An 18,094-nucleotide genomic window follows, 5' to 3' on the forward strand; every position below is an offset into this window, starting at 1 on the left:
GGGAGATTGTGAAGAAGCTTCAGGAATCGTGGTCAGTGGAGATTCACGAAAACAGGAAAGAAAAGAGTTGGAATTTGTTCGTGGATGCTCAACAGGAGCAAGATATGTGGGATGCTTGGTGTTCTGACAAGTCCACTGGCAACCCACTGGAAGTTGGTAGATAGAGTGTTTTTCACAACATATATTATTGAAACCATCAGAAGCTCGCATTATTGTAATGATGGCACAACAATGATCCTAAGAAGAATGAGTTTTGATACTTTCAGAATAGAATATCTCCCCCTCTGATGGCACAACAATGATCCTAAGAAGAATGAGTTTTGATACTTTCAGAACGAAATATCTCCCCCTCAGTAGTGGTTTGAAAGCTGAGTTCAAAGATGTTGAAAAGAAGAAAGTAGAATAGATGTTGACCAGAGAATCCTCCAGAGACTTAAGCCCCTCTCTGATTCTATTCTATTGAGTACAGACCAACTGGTTAAAGCCAACCCCTGATGAATGATGCAACGGGAAACTTCGAATATGTGTGGACTTTTGAAAGCTAAACTTGAAGACGAAGAAGGATCATTTCCCTATCCCTTTCACAGACCAATTGTTGGACATAGTGGCATGTCATGAGCTCTATTCCCTCTTGGATGGATTCAGCGGATAGAACCAAATCCAAATCGCACAAGAGGACCAATCCAAAACAACCTTCACAACAGAATGGGGAACCTATGCCTATAGAGTGATGCTGTTTGGGCTATGTAATGCTCCTGCCACCTTCCAATGAGTAATGATGGCTGCCTTCTAGAATCGTCTGCATGATTTCATTGAGGTATATCTCGATGACTTCTGTGTCTATAGCTTAATTCGTGAGCATTGGGGACACCTAGAGCAATGTTTTGATAGATGCCGAGAGTATGGGATTTCTCTCAACCCCAACAAATGTGTCTTTGGCATCTCATCAAGAGTTCTTATGGGCCATATTGTCTTTGCACAAGGGATTGCAACAGGCCTGGCAAAGATTGAGAAGACTGCCGCCTTGACATCACTAACAAACCTCAAGCAATTGAGAGGGTTTCTTGGCCATGTGGGTTACCGTAGAAGATTTATTGCACAGTTTGCAACCAAGGAAACCCCTCTGCACAAGCTCCTAAGAAAAGATGTGGATTTCCTTTGGACTGATGATTGCGAAGAAGCCTTTAATACCCTAAAATAGTGCCTCATCCAAGCACCTATCTTGCAGCCTCCTGACTGGATGGAGTTTCATGTGCACACAGATGCATCAGTTGAAGGGCTAGGTGCTATCCTATGTCAAAAGGGCCCCTCTAAATTAGATCAACCAATCTATTATGCAAGTCGGAAAGTAACTGACCAAGAGCGGAACTACATATTGACAGAGCTTGAGTGCTTAGCAATGGTATTTACACTAGAGAAGTTTTGACACTATCTACTATCAACGCATTTCAAGTTCTACGTGGATCATGAAGCCCTCTCCTTCTTGATGAACAAAGAGGATGTCAAAGGACAACTGATGAGATGGTTGCTCCTATTCCAGGAGTTCGGTTTTGAAGTGGTCACTAAGCTTGGTCCTTCCCATGTCCTAGCCGATCATCTATCATGGATCCCTCAAGCTGCAGAAGAGGAACAGGATGATCCAGACCTTCCTAATGCTTCCTTGTTTCTAGTCGAAAGAGTTACTCCCTCGTATGCAGACATAGCCAACCTCCTGGCAACTCAACAGTATCCTCCTAGCATCTCAAGCTGTGAGAAGAAGAATCTTCTATTAGAATCAGCCCCCTATACCTTGCTAGACGGTGCACTATACAAGAGAGGCAAAGATGAAGTGTTGCGAAGATGTGTTGCAGGAGATGAAATCGGTATAGTATTGAAAGCATGCCATGACGAACCATGTGGTGGACACTTCGTAGGAGAAGCAATAGTCAGGAAGGCTCTATTAGCAGGATACTGGTGGCCGACCCTCCATAAGGATGCATATGACTACTGTAAGAGATGCGATGCTTGTCAACAAATGGGAAAACCTACCAAAACAAGTGCCATGCCACTGTAGCCTATCCTTCTCCTAAAGCCGTTTGAGAAGTGGAGGATTGATTTCTTGGGTTCCATTGATCCGCCTACTAGACGAAAGTAGAACAGATACATCCTGATATATACGGATTATGTCACAAAGTGGTGTGAAGCTAAAGCTCTAAAGCGGGACGATGGTAATAGCATAGCCCTGTTCATGTACGAGAATATTATCACCTGTTTTGGCAGTCCCCTTGAGCTGGTAAGTGGCAAAGGTACTCATTTCCTTAACAGGATCATGGAAGAGTTGATAGAACTGTATAAGATCCGCCATCGCAAGTCCACCCCCTATCACCCTAGAGCCAACGGCCAAGTTGAAGTTACCAATCGCATCCTCTGCTCGATCTTGACAAGGACGATTGCCGCACATCACCGCAATTGGGATGATTGTCTTACAGAGGCCCTCTAGGCATATAGAACCTCTTATAAGACAGCTACAGGAAAAACTCATTTCCAATTGGTGTATAATATAGAAGTTTTCTTTCCTGTTGAGTTGGAGTTGCCCTCTTTGTGAGTGGCAGTTAAAGAATGCCTCGGAGATGATGAGTCCCTCCAGCGTTGCCTGCTGCATTTGGCATGTTTGGATGAGATTCGGCGGATGGCCCTACAGTGCATGAAAACCACTCAAGCGCGACACAAGGCTTATCATGATAGCTTCATCAAGCACAAGGAGTTCAAAGAAGGTGATCTTGTCCTAGTCTATGATTCTCGATTTGGCAAGTAGCTTCAACAACGTTTGATGGGTCCCTATAAGGTACTTGCTATCAATTCTAACGTCTCTATCTAAGTGCAAACGGTTGATGCCTCTTATGATCCCTTTCTGATCAATGGCTATCGCTTGAAGAAGTACTTCCCTCCCTGGGGATCCTAACAATCACAATTAACACACCCTTTCCCTTGTGGGTGTCACACTGTCCTTTTCCTTGTGCTTCTGATAGCCCTTATGATATCCCTCATGAGGTGGTCTCGTTTTGCTAGCCCCTCCCAGACAGCTCCCATCCTTACTTTGTTCTCCTCTTGTCTGATCCAATAGTGGTAATGTGGATGGTCTTGCCATATGGTATTTCTACCATACTCTTTATTAAAAGGAAAAAAACAAAAAACAAACAAACTGTTATGGGAGAAAGGGAAGCGATTCCCTGTCATAGCAGGCCTCGTTCCAAGTAAAGGTTGAAAACACCCTTGGACAGGAAGCTGACTTTGGAAAAGGTGGTAACACCCTGCAGTTCAGGATAATTGATTCACCAACAAAACCTTTCCAAAAGTAATTTGAAGCTATCTCCCTTGGTGCGCTATCTCTGCAATATCAGTCTGTCTACCGTCCTTAACAAATGATCTTTCATACAAATTATTGAAGTACCAGACATGTCAGCTACCTCCCTGGGTACGCATCATCTTCAACACTCTGGTGACAACAATAGCAAACACGATCTTCATTGACAACCCCCTGAGTGATGCAAGCTTTCATCCTAACAGGATGGGGATGTGAGTATGGGCTGCCCTCTGTATCTATCAAAAGAGTGCGAGATAGAGAGTGGGTTGAGTGACCAGTCTTTCCCTTCAAATCAAATGAGAGGTGAGATGTGTGAATGGAGTGTTGCACGCACGGGTTGGGCCTCTCAATGCACAACGCACAATCTGTTCCTGTGCACTGCACCATAAGGCTCCCTGGCCTTCCTTCTTGCATTGTATGCCAGCATAGGGTGGGATGCACTGTTGCACCATCAAATGTGCACAAGACATACAACCTCTGCACAAGTGAATGTGAGGATTACATCAATGGGTTTCAGGAATGGACTGCCCTCTGTATCTTTCAACAGAGTGTGAGACAAAGGGTGGGCTGAGTGTGACTCGTGTTTCTCCTCAATCCATTCCAAGGGGTGAGATTGAGGGACGTTACAACAATTGAAGTCATGTACGATTCCGTTTCCCTATGCACACACAGGATGGGTCTCTGTTGCCATCACATGACACGTCACCCTATTCTGTACACTGTACTACAAGGCTCCCTGGCCTTCCTGTCTGCACCTATTCGAGATAGGGTTGGACACACTAATGCACCATCAACTATGCACCTTGGCATACTCCCTCTACACCATTCCCCTTGTCAATTTCTAAACTGGGTGTGAGATTTAGGTTCCCATCAATACTATCTTGAGTAATGTCAATAATGGGGCGAGTGACTGTCGTTCATTCCCATCTGAGTGCTACGAGCTGAGAGACTATCCTTCATCCACAACACCTACCAGACGAGCTTTATCAATCAGCTACCTCCATGGGTGTTGTTGTGTGGACCTTGCCGCGTTGGACGTATGCTGGAAGACACCTTAGTACCTCCTGCAGAGCCAACTGCAACACAGGGCGTGACATCAATCATCAACTGCAATGCTCGGTGAAACGGACCAAGTTTTTCTAACCCTATCTTTATGATTGCAAGTGTATGCAATGTTTTAAGTGTGGGGACGTTAGAGTCCACTCGATTGACGAGTCTTAGGTTATCTTGATGTATTTTACTATGTCCGTTAAGGTTTTAAGTGTGGGAACGCGTCTCTGCGCGTCTGATGTGCATACCCCCTATATATGCCTCAAGTTGATCATGCATGCATACCATGACCTATTTTTACCCTCATGGGGTCCCTTTCCCACCCACCCATCTAACTTTACCCCACCCTTGGGACTATTCCTTCACTATTTTCCTTTATCCCTTGTTTTGTCGTTTTACATGTGAACGCATCCTACGTTCACCGGAATCCAAATCCAACCTTATAGCCTTGTTTGTCCTTTTGACTTGCCCATTTTTCCTTTTCACCAACCCCTGTTTTGACACACGGTTCTTGAGCTATTAATTTTTGACGCATTTTGCATAAATTAGACAGTTTCCCATGTGAACGCCCATTTCTTGCTTCAGAACCGTGATTTAACATGGTAGCCCTGACAACCACATTCCCCTTGATTTTCTTTTTAAAACTCAGTGTCATTCCGATGCAGAGTTGGTCAGATATTAATTTTTGCGGGTTTTCGGGACATTTTCGTGCGTAATTTCCATATTTTTCCCATGTGCATATGCCCTGTTTGCATTGGACTTCCAATTTAATTTTACAGCAGTGTCTAGCCAACCTTTCCCCAAAATTTTTCTTTTTTCTTTCCCCTATTTCGACCGCTAGATTTTTAGTTATTTTTTTCACGTGTTTTCGGGTGTCTTTTTTTGTGTTTTTTACATGTGAACCCCTCCTGATTCCCCCGAAACTGTGTGTTGATGTGATGGCCCTGTGAATCCCCTTCCCACAGACATTTTTCCTTTTTACTGCCCTTCGTTTTGGTGACTAGTTCTTATTATCTTAATTTCTGCCTTCTATTTCGGAGTTGATTTTTGGGTTTTTTCCATGTGAACGGGTCTTATCTCCATTAGAACTGTGTTCTGACATAATAGGCCTGTCTGATATGACTTTTCTTCCTATTTTCATTTTTCTTGTGTTTCATTTTGGTGAATGGATTTTTTGATATTAATTGTCGTATGGATTTTCGGACTTGCTTTTTTGTCTTTTTCCCATGGGAACGCCTTGAGTTGATCCCAAACACCCCGTTGTACTTTTCCACAATCTCCCCCTCACCTTCCGGCCCAGTTTTCCTTTTTACCGCATTGCTTTTCGACTAATGGTTTGTGAGTTATTATTTTTTCTTTGTTTTGTCGTGTTCTCGCGTGCCTCGCCTCTCGCGTGAACGTGCGTGTTTTTTGAATTTTCATGCCTTAAGACGCCCCGTCGTCTTCGCGCCCTTTCGTACCGATGTCTCGGCTGTGTTCAATCCCATCAATGCAAATCCCCCTCCCCTTCGTGCATATGCATGGGATGGGGGTGCGCTCCCCTTTTCCAGGCTTTTCTTTTATTTCATTTCCCTTTTTTTAAATTTCCCCACCCACAGACCCAAATCATAAAACAAACAACACCAAATTCAAAAAAAAAAACCAAAAATATTAAAAACCACAAATTAATTAAAACAAAAAAAGCACCAAACAAAATACAAACAAACAAACAAAATTAAAAACCACAAATTCATTTAAAACAAAACAAAAAAAAACAAAACGAAGAAGAAAAAACAAACAAACTTAACAACATTTAAAAAAACACACACACATACAAAACAACCAACCACAAAATTAATACCAACTAATTATAAAACAAAAAACCACAAAAAACACCCAAAAAAAAACACACAAAAGTAAAAACAACACATTCATTTACAAAAAAACAAAAAACCACAAATTAATTTCCAATACATTAAAAAAACAAAAATAAATAAATCAGTCAATAAATCAACCCTAAAATTAACAAAAAAAACAACATTAATTAAACACAAAACCACGGAAAAAAAATATTAAACCAATCTTTTAAAAAAACAGTTGGCCCCTCCGCGACCAACCACTCTCCCTCTTCTTCTTCTTCTTCTTCTTCTTCTTCTTCTTCTTCTTGTGCCCTGCGCCTCCTCCCTACATTCCACCACCCTCGTCCACCACTCCTCCTCCTTGCTCCTCCCACCCTGCTCGCTGCCCTCGCTTTTTCTCCCTGCGCCTGCCTCCCTCCTCCTCTTCCAACCGCCCTCGCTCCTTCTCCTTGCGCTGTCGTGCGCCTCCTCCTCCTGCCCCTTTCGTCTTCCCTCTCCGCCACCATCTCCCCCACCTCCCTCCTCCTCCACCGCCGCCATCTCCCCCACCTTCCTCCTTCCCCACCACCTCCTTCTCCACCACCTCCTTCTCCACCTCCCTCCTCACCACCTTCCTCCTCCTATTAAGTCCCCCTTTCCACATCCCCTCTTAAGCCCCTCTTCGAGAGTCGTAGCCGAGTTTTTTTGATCAGGTTACCGGTCTTCATTGCAGTTGTTCACGCGCAGCTGTGCGTGGTTGTGGAGTCCGTGGTCTTTGCGGGCGTTCACGCGTGAGGATGCACATCAAACTCGTTCGTGGGCATGCATCGTTGCTGCTGTTCACACACGACTGTTCACCCGCGCGTTCGGGTATTCCTTTTTGAAATCCGACAAATAATTCCACAAAAAAATCATTTTTTAAAAAACATAAAATTTAACTTTAAAAATTCTAAAACATTAAAAAAAACATTGAAACTTTTTCCCATAGTTTAAAAAATTTTCTTCATGGAAAAGGCCATTAATTAATTACTGAAAATTCCAAATTGCCTAAATTTATTCATAAAATGATGGAAATTGATAAAAATTCCAAAAAAAAAACCTAAAAATTGGAAAAAAATTTCCAAAATTTTTCAAAAAATCACACTCACTTTCTTTTCCATTTGGGATATTTTTTTTGAATGAAAAATTATTAAAATATTTTTTGAAAATTACTTCTTTTATGGAAAAATCTTATAACAATGTAATTATCATAAACACATCCTTTGAAACTCCCAAACATGATAAGAACATTTCCATCACATTGAAACATAATAGTTTTCCTCATAGTATGAAAAATTGGTTTCTTGGTTATTCTTAGATTTTTTTTTAAAAACAAAATACACAAAAACAACACAAACCAAACCAACGAAACAAACAGAAATAAATCCTCATTTTTATTCATTATTTATTTTTAAAAAATAAAATATAAAAAATTAAATTAAAAAACACCAAATAAAAACAAGAAAATCACACAAATCAAAATATCCCACTAAAATTCAAATCCACATCTTCTTATTTATTTTGGTCATGTGTATCATTGTTTTTGTTTAGTGAAGGTGTTAGTTAGTTTTCGTTTTTTTTCTATCCACCAGGACGACTATTATCAGTTGACCTTTTGTCCGTTTTTGAGGATTTGCGTGGATTGTGCATTCCATTTTGGAGGACGTGGTTTCAGACCTTGCGAGTGTCCACCCACACATTGTCAGGTCCCTTTCTTTTTTTCCTCTCTCACTTGCACCATAACACACCATTAATTGTAAATAAAATCCATTGATCGTTGCACACACCCAATTAACAGAATACACATTATAAAGTTATAATTAAAAAGAATCGGGCGTTAATTATAAAAGGAACCCCGCTGTTGCACGTGCACCTTTGCAACCTAACTCATGTAATTTATAAATTAAACTCCATTCACAAGTGCACACACACACACACACACATTACAGACACATTAAATTGTAATTAAAATAAACCCCCCAAAGTCACACATGCATGCACTCAAGTGCCATACATCATGTAATTATAACAATGAACTGCATGAGTAGATACTAATTCAAGTCAAGTCGTGTCAAGTTTGAGAGGGGCTAGGTTACGTTTCTGACTCACCATGCATTAACGGATTAACTTAACAATGAATTGTGTTTAATATATTATCTAATAAAAAATGAGTCGTTAGTTTTATCCACCCACTTCACCGCACTATAGAATGCTGAACGTTACGTGGGATTTGGGATTATTAATCTGACTTTAGTCCATATGGTGTTTATTCTATTTTTAGTCAGAATATTTGGTTTAATCATGATTTTTTGAGTCTGTGTCTGGGTTACAATATGTGTGCCATTTTTTATTTTATTTTGCGTACTTGATAAGGGATCTCGAGTGCATGTTTGTTGTATAACATAAAACTTTCAGTCGCATATGTGCGTAGGTCATTTCAAATTTTCTATAGGATGTGGTTTGTTTGGGGTGGTTTGGTCCAGTCAATCTTGTCCTTAGTCTATTTCCTATCGCTAGTCTCAGTGGAGGTTTTGTTTGTGGGTTTTGCAAGTTTTCTCTTTGTCTTCCCAATTTTGTGTGTGTGGGTTTTTGCTATAGTCTGAATGGCACCTACTTCTACCTGTGGTACAACATGTTCCCCTCGCAGTCCATGATTATTCCCTCCTTTTATAGGCAAATTGCATCCAACATACAGGCCTCTGCCCATTTGTTGCCCTCACATTGTCGTCTGTGGGTGAGAAACTTTGTTACTCCTTGGCTTCTTACAAAAACCAGTCTGGTCTAGTTTATAACCGCACCTTCTGTTTATCTATAGCTAATACCAGTGAAGCACTGTGCTTGCCCATTTTTGCTTCATTTGTGCCTAGCGGTAACCAGTTACTCATTGCTAAAGAGATTGTTATGTTGATAAAGAAGGAAACTTCTACCCCCTTGCTCCTTAACCAGCTCATTAATAGTTCAGGGGTATCTCTTGCCCATATCTCTTCTCCCATATGGAAGTAGCTATGTCAGTTCCTCCAGGATCGGTTTATGTCGAGCAAGTCTGTATCCAAGTATCTATCTAAAGAACTGTTCACAGCTTTTGTGAAGATTCTAGAGGGTGCTAAGTTCAATTGGGCAGGATTTTTATTATCCAAGATGGACAAACATTTCCAGCGAGTACGGAAGGGTCAAAATAGTAATGTCTTCTATGGTTCCTTATTACAAAGAATCCTCACTTTTGCATCTCCTCGTGGTGGTGTTCCAGTGCCCGATCCAGCTCCTTTACCAGTGCAGCCTACATCTTTAGTTCCTTCTCCTCGGCCTATGCAACCTAATTCAGAAGATGAAGAGACCCTTGTGTTTTCTCGCAAGAAACGCCTTCACACGAAGGGTCCTTCCAATCCTCTTGTACTAGATTCCCTGGTACAAACATCCACTCCTGCTGTTTCTGGCAGTGGCCTTCCTTCATTCCTCTCCTGTACCAATCTATTTGCAGCCCAAAAGGAAGGACAATTAGATTTGCAGATTCCTTCTTCTTTACAAACCATATTATCTGGACCCATGCTTCCACGAATGGTTTCAAATGTCCAATCTACTCTGGAAGCCTCCCTCACTTCTTGCCTTTAGATGATGTACACAAGTGTTTACACTTCCATGCAAGACAAGGTGGATTCCTTAACCAATTAGTTGAGTAAGGCACTAGAGGATCTGTCTTCCGAAAGGGCTACACTCAGTGATATCCATAACCAAATGACTACTACCATAGCCTTAATGGATTCACAGAAGGTTTTAAGAGTTGGAATCTAAGATTGCTAAATTGGAGGAGGAGAATGTATCTCTGATGATTGAGAAAAATTCTACCCTTGAGGAAATGGTCACTTTGGCTAGTAAACTTGCTACTAATGAGGAATAGTTGCAGCACTCTCAAGAAATTGTAGAGTCCCAAAAGAAACTTATTTAAGAACTTAATCAAAGAGTGGTTGTTCTTTCTGTTTCTCCTCCTGCTCATGTATCTTCTGCTTTGTCTTCCAAAGAGGATCTTGATTAGTTGCAACAAAAAGATAAACTATGTGATGGGTTCTCAGCTAAGGTTGAATGCCTTCAGTAGCATATGGATTGCATGCAGAATGATTTTGTTAGTTATACTGAATTGGTATCACCTCCTCCTTCCTTTTGGGTGAAGTATAACTAGCAGAGATTTGCTTTATGTATATCCTTAAGCAATGTGGATTTGGAGCCTCCAGAGGTTGGATGGTTAAGTCTCTGGCATGTGGATCTCTTGAGAGCTGTTTTTGATTGCTTTGTGGATGACCTGATTTCCCATGAGGTCCAGTTACTATCTTTCATGTATCTTAAAGGCCATTTGCAAATCTCTGATGAAGAAGATTTGAATGTTTATATGGGAGATGTCATCTTACAGACAGTGATGTATGTGCACTCAGTTGAGCCTCTACTAGCAGAGAGTTTGCAAACCTATCACGAGTAGACATTTTGGTGTAAGGGACATGCTTGGCCTCCACCTTTGGAGGATGTTGCTTTGGAGCCTCGTCGAGTCAGAAATGTTTTTCATAAATCTGATATTCAACCTCTACAATCTCAGTTATTGAGCTTTATTGTTGATCACCTGTTATTTACTGAGTCCTTTTTTCAAGATCTTAATTTTTGTTGTTCTATTTATCCCTTAGATCCTGCAGATCTTCTTTCTTATTCCCTCATATCTTATCATTTCCCTCTTTATGTTTCTCCTAGTCGTGACACCATTTCCCTTTTATCCTTTACCCCTTCAGGATTTCCTCATATTCCTGTTTTTACTACATGTCCTTTCATTGCTGATCCTACATTATCTCCTACTCCTTCTGAACCTCCATCTACCGTTCCTCTTATTCCTTCTATTTTTCCAGCAGAATCCCTTCATACATTTTTGATGTATTCTTCGTCTTTTCCACCTTCTTTATCCCTTCATTTACCTTCCTTTTATGATCTATCCTATCCTCCATTACAATGTTCCCCTTTTATTCCATTGCCCTCTCCATCCAATTACATTAACCTTCCTCCTCAGACAGTGCTGGATACACCAGGGTATGATAGTGACATACTTTGTCGATGACAATGGACACTACATGATTCTGCAATAGGACTGGTGTTTAACTGGCCTTTTATCCCAGGGTCCTAGGATACCTCTGCAGCATGTTTGAACTCTTACCTCCATTTTGCTAGAGAACATGTTACTTCAGGGGATACCACTGTTCACCTTGCAGCTCATTTTTGCTGGTATCTTGCTTTCATGCATCAGCATTCCACCCTGAATACTCGAAAGAGTATCCCACAGTTGCAGATTAATTCAAATGAGGATGTAGCTGTTGCTCACAAGGATGTTCTGTAGTACTTTGCACAGGCCTTCCCTACCAGGTTCATAATTTTACTGGAAAGGATGTGTTGTCTACAGTTCCTCCAAAATGTACCTTAGTATTTTGTAGATGAGAACAGAGCCTTGGACTGTCTTAAATTTAGTATGCAATTTAAGAAGAAATACCTTCATCCTACTTAGTAGGAGGGTTTTCATGATTGTATCCTCTCTTTCTTAATGGAAACTTCTTCTTTCTCTCCAAATTTTTGGAGAATTGTGCAATTCAGACTATATTTGTATATGGGTATTTTTTGTATTGGGTTTTGTTTGTTTTTAATATTGTGAGGAGTTGATGAAGATGAAGCTGGGAAGATTGCTGATGATGGTTATAACATGGTTGCAGTGAGAATTTGGATGCTGAACTCTTATATCCTTTAATAGTTTGAGTTATTTTGGTTTTATGGTATTGGACTGGTTTTTTATGTTATTAGTTTTCCTTTCATATGTATTTTAGATACAAGTTCTATGAAGCTGATTTGTTGGGGTTGTGATAGTAGCTGATGATTTGAGCTGGAATGAAGATTCTTTTTAGTAGATATTAGATATTTTATTCTTTTTTTTCTGAGGTCGCGAGGAGGCTTCCTTTCTAAGTGTAGGGATATGTTGAGTGCTGAAATGATATGTTTTTTGGGCTGATTTTTTGTTGTTTTTGTTGCTAAATGGTTGTTTTTGGTGATGGATTGTTTGAATTTAAAGATGTTTTGAAGTGTTTGGAATGGTTTAAGTATGTTTGAAGGGTTTATGATGTTTTTTTATGAGGATATGTTATTTTGTAGGGTTGTGTAATTTTTTCTGTTTGGTTCTGTAAGGTCTGATTTTCTTCTGTTTTGTTTCTGTTTTGGTAGTTGAGATGGTTGAATGAATGATTTGAGAGATGGTTGAGGTTGTGTTAAAAGGTTTATGAAAGATTGAATTGGTTTTGGTTTGGTTTTTAGGGTTTTTATGGTCTCTGTTGATCTTCTGTAAGGTTCTGTGATTCAGGTGTTTTGTATTTCTGTTGCTCTGTGGTTTGTTCTGTTCATTTATGTTGAGTGTGATGTTGGATGTATTGATGTTTTGGAAAGTGTTTTTGTTTTAGAAAATGATGAATGGAAGCTCTATTCAAGCTAATTGAAGTGAAGAAGTAGCTGATGAAGATTCACACAAGGTTATAGAAGAACAATGATAGAAGCCAGATCTCACAGGACACTATGATGTCTCTCGTGTCTCTTCGCATCCGGCATACCTTTTGGGAGGTGTATCCATGACCAAGAAAGGAGAATTGAGTGCCATTCTTGAGTATTGTAGTGAGGCTATGATGTATTATTGAAAGAGAAAGAGTATGTGAAAGAGAGAGAAGTGAGAGAAACTCAGTTCTATGCCTAAAAACAATGTATCTACTATGAGAGATAGAGAGAGAACTATGAAGACATTGAAGATGAATACTATGTGATTGATTTCCATTCAAAAGTGGTGTATTCCTTTGTGTTCATTGTTCTATTGATGGATTCTATGAAGATATTGAAGATTATGGTTGATTCTATTAAATCCGTTGGGAGATATCTACTATGATGCTGCGTGAAGATTTATTCTTTTCCTTGTTGTGGTTCTCAAAAGAATGAAACAAAAGCTTGTTGATGTTACAAGATAGTTTTTCTTGCAATAGAAACCCCTTTTCCTTGGTGTCTTTCTTGAGGCTCCAATTGACCAACAAAGTATCAAACATCTTCTTAGTCAGCCACAAATTTTTGACCGTCATATTAAATGGGCTGCTTTTGTTCAAAGTTTTCATCCACTTATCCAATATCAACCCGAAAAAGAGAATGTTGTTGCTGATGCTTTGAGCAGAAGACCAACTATCCATAATATCTATGTGATATCTTTTGATTTCCTTATCCTTATGAAAGATGCCTATGACCAATGCCCCAGTTTTCAAGCTGATTGGAATAAATTAGTTGCAAATAATTGGATTCCAATTGATTCATTGTCTTATACTGATGGGTTTATGTTTTATGAGAAAAGGTTGTGTGTAACTGTTCCATTTCGATCATTTGTGTTGGACGAAATTCATTGTCCCCCATACCGAGGCCATATAGATATTATTTCTACTTTACGTATATTGGTTGAAGATTTTTACTGGCCACAGATGGAATCTGATGTTTCTAAATTTGTATCTCAGTGTTTAATTTGTCAAAGAGTTAAGCAACATCATGGTAAGCAATATTGCTTATTAATGCCGTTACCAATTCCAAAACGACCATGGGAACATATTTCAATGGATTTTATTACTAGTTTGCCTAACACCCAAGCTAATCATGATATGATTTGGACTATTGTAGATTGATTTAGCAAACAAACATATTTCATTCCATGTAAGAAAGCATTAACTACATCTCAAGCTACACAATTGTTTTTGAAGACTGTTTTCACTAACCATGGTTTGCCAAAAATTATTATTTCTGATCGTGATTCTAGATTTTGCAATAATTTTTGGACTACTTTGTTTGCTAATTTATGTACAAAGATTGATTTTTCATCCGCATTTCATCGTGAAACAAATGGACAAACAGAAGCTACTAACAGTACAATTTTAGATCTTTTGCATGCATACACAATTTCAAAACCACAAACATGGGATACACACTTGCATCTACTTCAGTTTGCATACAATAATACACCATATACAGCTACACAGAAAGCACCTTTTGAAATCATTTATGGACATAGACTGCCTGTACCTGTTACATCATTGTCAAACAAAGTTGAAGATGCTGATGATATTGCCAATATGTATGCTACTATTTTTGCTGAAGTCAAAGACATGATTGTGAAAGCCCAGCAATTATACACTAAACAAGCTAACAAGAAAAGAAAAGCTATGAGTTTCAAAATTGATGATTATGTTTGGTTACACATTGAAAAGAGAAGATTACAAAGTGTTGAGAAACACCATGTTGTTAAGTTAGCCCCTAGATTTTATGGACCTTTCAAAATCATTCACAAAATCAATGACAATGCATTTAAGTTAGAACTTCCTCAACACTGGAAAATCCACAATACTTTTCATATCAATTTGTTACGACCTTTTAGAGGCCAATTACCTGTTCACCTTGTCTATGAAAACCCTCCTTTGTTAGAAGAAGAAATTGAAAACCTTGAACATGAAACTATTCTAGATACTGACTTTATGACCGAACTGGCCGTAGATATTCTAGATATTTGGTTACGTTTAAAAATCATCTTATTGAGGAGGCCCAATGGATGCACTCTTGTGATCTAAGTGCTTACCCTTCACTGCTCACTCCACATTGAGCTAATAGCAATTGAGGACAATTGCTATCCCACCCCGGGGGTATGATGCCAGTAGGTATATTCCATGGTGGATTTTGTGAGGCCACAGTGGATTCCGTGAGGTTTTATTCCATAGTGGATTCTGTGAGGTTTTGAGATGGATTCCTAAAATTATATTTATTTACCGAGGCTCGTACACAAGGTGGATTCCTCATGCGAGAAGTTGACGGGGATGCCTGTCCTTTTCAGGCGTCATGTTAATTTAATGTGCACATGCGTGACTCCACAGTGGGTGATTCCGTAAAATACATATTTAAATTAATGGACATTTCTGAGTTTAGAGTGCACTCGTATTAAATTAAGGTTAGGACAGAGTTCCAACCTATTTATTCATTTTGTAGCTGAAGACTACTAGGTATTCACTTTTGTCGATTTAATTTTATTATTTTCTAACAATTGTGAATGCTTCAGTTGATGTGTAGAGCAGGCGACGATGGCATTAGGAAGCACTAGGCGATAAGCGTGTATTCAAATTATCTAGAAAAAATTATCAATTTTGATGGACGTGCGTCTTATCATTAAAGGCGTGGCGCTAATATTTATTTAGGGATGCTTATTTATTGAAGTGCTTGACAAATATTTATTATTTTGTATGTGCATGGGCACACGGTTTAAATATTTCATTATTGGACATTGTATTTGGGCATAGCCTGACTCTTGGGCCGTCCAATCACTTTATTCTTTATTTGAACAAAATCAAACAAAAAAGCTAAAGCATGCTTATTTGTAAAATTGGGTTATTTTTGAGTTTGGAGATGAATAAAATTATAAATACATGCCTTATGGAGCGCTCTCATAAGGCATGGGGGGAGATTGTACCCAATTGGTCTTTTTGCCTCATGTCATGCAAGTCTATTCTCTTGATTTTTGAACTTAAAGTAGAGTTCTTTGTTCTTGGGGACCTTCTGGTGCTCGCTACGTACGCATCCAACATCCAATTTGTGCACTAGCAAATGTTTATTTCAAGGAGCACTTGTTTAGAAGTTGCCTTAACAATGCAAAAATATGGTTAGTGGGTTGGCTAAAATTAGTTGAGGGTGAAGCATCACTTGCATCACTTGTTATACCATGCACAACAAAGATTATTGCAATGAAAGGTACCTCAATAGATAAATCACTAGATTGTGGACAACATTTGGTGCACAATGATAGTGTTATTGATGAATCCAAACACTACAACAAATTTCTCTCTAGAGACAATGCTAGAACCATTATCTACTACATACACCACTCTCTTGAGTTTGTGTTTATTTGTTAGTAGTGAAGTCTCCATCTCTTAGTGAAAGCCAACCACCTTAAGCCAATTTGAGAGACAAAGTAAAATGGAACACAATTTTTATTTTTCTTTACCACAGCTTGTATTGTTTTGCACATGGCCAATATTTGCATTCATGGTCTAATTAATGATGTGAGATGGCAAAAATCTCTAAGAACAATGGAATTAAATAGCTCCCATGCAAAAGAATCCTACAAGATTCTAGCACATTGGTATTAATTATAATAACATCATCTTTTTAATTCGTAAATATTTTTATGACCTCTCTTCCTCTCTCTATATCACTGTTTTTCCATTAAAATTACTAGTAGAACATGCAAAAGTCACTATTTTAACCTATTACACACCTCGATTATATATATATATATATATATATATATATATATAGTGGGAGAGTAGATGTGAGAGAGATACAGAGAGAGGAAATTGTAATCATTTTAATGATCTCTCTCTCTCTCTCTCTCTCTCTCTCTCTCTCTCTCTCTCTCTCTCTTACTATTACGTTATCAAAATTACCAATGGAGCATGCAAATGTCACTATTTTGCCACCAAAAGTACTTGAAGGAGAGGTGGAGTGCACTTAAAGTGAACTCTCACAAACTCAACTCTCAAGCATGTAATTGTGATGGTATCAGTCACAATTTTTTTCTGGGAGCTTAAACTATTCGGGAGATCTCAATAACTAAGACAAATTGCTTGCTCTTGTCTCAAAACAATAGTCTCTTGGCTCCTTGAATTTTAAAACAATCATTGAGATACATTGGCTTAAAACATATGCTTAAGTGCATGAAAAAAGGAAAGTAAAATAGGAGAGGAGAATATACAAATGCACAAATATGGATAGAAACTCTTATACACTTCATTGATAAAGGGATTTTTATAGTCAATATACAACATTAGCTTAGAGCTAAGCATGATCCATTTTGTTGATACATGAATAGGTAGGATGCCTCTTTATGGGGTCCAATGCACATGATTGTTTCCTTTGGTTGTCTAGTTGTGTGTGTATGTGTGTGTGTGTGTGTGTGTGTGTGTGTGTGTGTGTGTGTGTGTGTGTGTGTGTGTGTGTGTGTGTGTGTGTGTGTGTGTGGATCATGTATTATGCATCCAACACTTTTGTACCCTTGACTCTTAGGTACTCAAAACTACCCAACATTCTCTCAATTACATATTTTGGGCCTTGATCCCTCCTTGATGACTAATTAATGAAACCCAACCTGAAATAAAATTTGCCTATCTTGCATTAAAATAACCAAGAAATCAAGAAAATACATGTGAAACAAGGAGCCATAGCCATGCAATAGTGATGAACTTTGTATTAAACTATAGCACAAGGTAGCCATAAGTGAATTGAATCAAGGTACAATAAGAATAATGATGAGAGGCTTGTGCAATAAATCCACCACTTATAATGGTGGGCATTGAGTATCCACCCTCAAATTTGGTGGGGAAGGTATGAAACCCTTAACCTCAACGAATGGAGAGATTTAAAAATGTGCAAAAGATGTGTTACATTAGCACCCTCTTGCCTTTAATACCCCAGCAAAAAATAAACTAATTAACTAAACTAACATTATGAAATTTGTTTTAGTACAATCCATTCCTAACCAAAACTTTGAATAATAAAATGGTAAATGGATGGTAGAACTGAAAAGGTGGGAGTCCAATGTTGAAATAGGTTTATAGAAGCATTATCAAGGTTCAAACAATGGAAATCTGGAATGTTATCTTGAATAAGGTAGTTATAGAAAATGGCCCATAACTTTGGATAGAAATATTGGATCTACACATATGAGGTATAGAAATGAACTATACTTTATAAGGTATCCATCTAGATAATCAAAAGTCAA

At 38.8% G+C, this 18,094-nt stretch overlaps 1 protein-coding gene across 1 annotated transcript in view; it reads right to left on the reverse strand.

The window, feature by feature from the left end:
- Positions 1–14,358: 14,358 nt before the first annotated feature.
- The window catches only part of LOC148026587 (DEAD-box ATP-dependent RNA helicase 3, chloroplastic-like), a 56,394-nt gene continuing 52,658 nt past the window's right edge, over positions 14,359–18,094 (reverse strand). The window contains exon 6 of the transcript XR_015692773.1: positions 14,359–14,466. The gene's annotated coding sequence lies outside the window, so the exon portion shown is untranslated. The remainder of the gene's footprint in view (positions 14,467–18,094) is intronic.

Source organism: Lygodium microphyllum, chromosome 13, assembly GCF_053477565.2.
Source record: "Lygodium microphyllum isolate KBCC chromosome 13, Lygodium_microphyllum_v1.1.10, whole genome shotgun sequence".
NCBI classification, from domain to species: Eukaryota; Viridiplantae; Streptophyta; class Polypodiopsida; order Schizaeales; family Lygodiaceae; genus Lygodium; species Lygodium microphyllum.